Source organism: Plectropomus leopardus, unplaced genomic scaffold, assembly GCF_008729295.1.
Source record: "Plectropomus leopardus isolate mb unplaced genomic scaffold, YSFRI_Pleo_2.0 unplaced_scaffold27783, whole genome shotgun sequence".
Classification (NCBI taxonomy): domain Eukaryota; kingdom Metazoa; phylum Chordata; class Actinopteri; order Perciformes; family Serranidae; genus Plectropomus; species Plectropomus leopardus.
The window spans coordinates 1,106-5,456 of record NW_024630249.1 but is presented as its reverse complement, the minus strand read 5'-3'; the positions used below and the strand labels follow the sequence as shown (position 1 = coordinate 5,456).

At 40.3% G+C, this 4,351-nt stretch overlaps 1 long non-coding RNA gene across 1 annotated transcript; it reads right to left on the bottom strand.

Moving 5' to 3' along the window:
• Nucleotides 1-54: 54 nt before the first annotated feature.
• On the bottom strand, nucleotides 55-4,077 carry LOC121937898. The gene is made up of 3 exons (XR_006105222.1): nucleotides 3,976-4,077; nucleotides 1,880-1,953; nucleotides 55-133 (listed from the first exon to the last, which is right to left on the bottom strand). It is a non-coding gene; the product is annotated as an uncharacterized LOC121937898 (long non-coding RNA).
• Nucleotides 4,078-4,351: the final 274 nt, after the last annotated feature.

Sequence of the window (4,351 nt, the reverse complement as noted above, 5' to 3'; positions counted from 1 at the left end):
GTGTGTGTGTGTGTGTGTGTGTGTGTGTGTGTGTGTGTGTGAACTCACTGTCGGAGCAGCTGGCGTCCTTGTTTCCAGCTGAGCTGATGGCTGCTGTTGGGAGGACTGGGAGCTTCGCTGTCGTTGCCCTCGTCTGTGAGAGAGAGAGAGTTACCAACATGTTTCTATCGTTCATTCATCCCCATCGTCCGCCTCCTCCGGGAGTCCCGATGGGATTTACAATCCCCAGAGTGAGTTTCGGGTCTGACGCGGACTTTTCCTCTCTGTTAGACGAGTCCACAATAATCCACACGGAGGCGTCCAAGAGGCGTCCTGACGCCGAATCACCTCAGCTGGCTGCTCTGAAAACCCGAGAGGACAGAGGCTCGTCTTCGGCCTAAACGTCCCTTATTCTTGATGCGTGAAGTCTTTAAAGTGTTCACAAAAAATCAACCGTTAATTTTACAATGTGATGCAGTTTAAAGGGATATTTCACTCAAAACATAAATCATTCGTTCGTGCTGCAGTTTTACATTTTACAACAAAATGTAGCCCAACTGTGAGGAAACTTCTGTACGCTTCACTGTGGTATAAATTTTAAGTCCACCACTCTGTTTTCATCAAAATTGTAAAACTAATTAAACCGATTATTTTTGGCTCAGCTGACACCAAACTTGCTGCAGGGCGTCTTCAGACTGTCCGACACAAACTGCACAGATTTTTGATTTGTCAGAAACTGAGCCTTCAGTGCACTGAAATGTTTGACTGTAAACGCTGCCGTGAATATATACGTACAAATTATTGCTAAATAAATCTTCAAGGTTATTAAATGACAAAATGTTGCTGTTATTGTAGATAAAGTGTGTGACATTTCAGATTTGTATCTGAATTTTTGGCAGCATTTTAAATTCTGCCCACGTGTGAACTTATTGCAGTCTTTGGGAAAATTGCGTGTTTAAACATCAGTTTTTCACTGATGGATCAAATCAAACGATCAGCATCTCTGCAGATTCTCAGAGTTTCGTCTTTAAGTGAGTTTTTGGCAGCACTTTCCATGCACAGACAGCTGATATCCTGCCCCCTGCTGGTCACTGAGATACTGACTTGTTTTTGGTGTCTGAGGTTGTGAGTTCGAGTCTCCTGTGACGCTGAATGCTCATTTTAACTCTGCGTTCACACCAGACACCGAGAAAAAAATTCATGTTGCGTTACTCGCACGTTTGAAGGCTACAATGTTTTGTTTTGACTCGCTCCGTACGCCCAAATTACACGCGCCAAAAATCACCGGACGTCAAGCTGGTTAACTGTTGTTTAAATATAAAGGGGTGATGTTAACGGCTGATAACTGGGGTTGTGCTAACTTGCCAGTATAACCAATAGCTGTAATCCAGGAACAAAAAAATTCTGTCAATTTACCAGATAGTCCGACCTACTCATTTACTTTCCTCCAAGCGAGTTTGTTTTTGTTTTTGTACATCATACGTCACCAGAGGATCTCAGGGCTGATTGGTTATCACGGCGCAAATCAGACGTAGAAGTTCCGATTTTTCAACTCTTGGGAACTGCAAAAACTCACAACTCTCTTTAACTCTCCGTCCACGTTTGTCCACGTCTTTGCATTGACTTTGAATGTAAACACGCCACATGAAGCGCTCGCATCGTGTCCCGTGTGCACGCTCAGTAATGCATAGTTGTTGTCTTCAAATCTCTTTTGTGTCTTTTTCACCAGAACACGCCCAGCGTCAAACGCACCACTGTTTGTTTACGTTTTTGTCTCCATAGCAACTAAACACAAAACCCTGTGACTCTGTAATCTCCCAGTGCGATACAGTGAGCATGAGCACAGCAGCCACTTCTGATCATGACGGAAACATCAGCAGTCAGAAGGAGAGAGTCTCACCTGAGTCATAACTCGGAGGTTTGATCTCTCCCTGGTTCAGTTCTGTCCCGTATTTCAGCTTATGGTACTTTGCCCTGAGGGTGACCACACACACACACACACACACACACACACACACACACACACACACACAATTACACATTATACATTACAACTTTTAAAAAAGATAAATTATTAACGTAAAGACAATAACAGTTTATTTGCATACAGGTGGTTTTGCATTTTTAATTGAATCAGAAACAAATAGACGTTACTGCAGATTAACTGATTTTCTTAAAAGAAACAAAACAAAATGAAACGAAACGAAAAGAAAAAGCACAAGTCGCCTCTGGTTTGACTTTAGTTCAGCTCACAATGAGAGTGAATTTTCATGACGTTAAAGTTTCTTATTGTGACTTAACCCTTTGAAATCCTCACAAGTTGTGCAAGTTGGCTGCATTGAAAAAATAAAACTAAATGGGAAGAAAGCGATGTGCTGCTTAAGAAAAAACGCCAAAGAAACAAGAGACCAGTAAAAAATGAGAAAAAAATTACCTGAAAATTAGTGAAGGGAAAGTACAAAAAAACAGACAAAAATAACCTGTAAAAAGTACTAATTATAAAAATATTTTTAAAATTAGATATTCTATAACACATTTTTGAATATATAGTCTGAATAAACACAAATATAGTTTTTTCTCTATTTTTTGATAGTTTTCTAATATTTGTTTCTCTCTGTCTCTTTCCTTTTTTCACATTCATTTTCAGGTTGTTTTCTTGCCGCCTTTTTACCTTTTTATCAGTTTCTTTAATAATTCACTCTTTGACTCTAGAGATAATTAAAAAAACTCGCTCAAAGGTTTTAATGCTTGTGAAAGACGTCTGAATGCAGCACACACAAAAAACGTTGATCCTCGTTTCAAAGGGTTAAAGAGAAGTAATTGTTCAAAGATTTAAGTTTCTCTTTGATGATTTAGAAACAAAATGACGTCAAATAAATCTTCAGAAGTAGAGAAAATGATCAGCGGTGACGTAAAGGTTTGTAACTAAAGGAAACGCCGAGCGTGAAATGGATGCGTGCGCCTCAGAGAGCAGCTTATCCTCTTATGGAATTATTGCTGATAAATCACATAATCTGGCGACAGATTTTACGCCGTTTTGTTGTCCGAGCGTTTGATCTGCAGGTCCGGATGACGTTCACTGAAGCGTTTAGAAGAGGAGGATTGTGGGAAAGCTTTACAAATCAATCTGTATCAGTGTCAGCAAAGCTTAAACATCATATTTCACATCATAAAAACAATCTAAAGCCTCAGAAACTTCGTTTAAGACACGATGAGACACTTTAAGTCCCCTGGTTTAGTCTTGTTTATGTGCCTGGCTTATGTTTTAGTTATGAGTACATGCTTCCTTCTGCGGATTATCCCGAGAGACCGAGTGGTTTCTAAAAAGAGACGTCGCTGTTGAGTTTTAGAAATGAATTTTTTTTCCCCCTGTGATTTTAGGACGTTCCTGAGATTTCAGGATCTTTCCAAGATTTTTGGACATTTCTAGTATTTTGCACATCTCTAGGATTTTAGAAAGTTTCTTAGCTTTTAGGAAATTTCAAGGATTTTATGACATTTCTAGAATTTCAAGTCATTTCTAAGATTTTCGGACATGCCTAGCATTTCAGGATTTCTAGTATTTTTCTTAGATTTTAGGACATTTCTAAGATTTTTGAAAGTTTGTAGTATTTTTGCACATTTCTAGGATTTTAGGACATTTCCACGATTTCAGGACATATCTAAAATTTTAAGACATTTCCAGGATTTCAGGACATGTCTAGGCTTTTAGGACGTTTGTATGATTTTAGGACATTAGTGTCTTATCTAGGACCTCTGTCGGGGGTGTGGGGGATCCTCCTCTGGCTCTTTTGTTGATCAATAAGCTCTATATTGATGCTGTTTTATGTCTCTGACACCTTATGGACGCTAAAAGGACAAAAACAATGTTGTATTTTTGATCTAGACTGATAAATAGCACCACAGGAAAAAAATGATTTTTTTTTAATTTTGGGGGCCATCTGTCGGTTCAAAGTTAGATTTCGGTTTATCATTTGATGAGTGTGTCCTCCTCACCTCTCCTGTTTGAGGGCGTACTCCAGCATCTTGATCCGTCTCACCAGGTCTTTCTTCAGGTTCTCCTGTCCTCGCCGCTCGCCCTGCAGGAAGGCGATCTGAGCCTGCGGGGGACAGAGGACACACTGAGCGCTGATGGACCACAGGGACAGAGCAGCACAAACCACATCTGAACTTCACTCTCGGACACCTTTTATGTCTTCAGTCATTAAGAGCGGACCCCCGCTGTGCGTTTCTATTAAACACCAGAGTGCCGTTAATTGCACGAGCGACACTCGCAGGAAAAGAGGACGAACAGACGGCAAGGATGAGATTAAACCGAACCTCAGGGGGTCCATAAAAACATCTCCATTAAACATGATGATGATGAGAAACT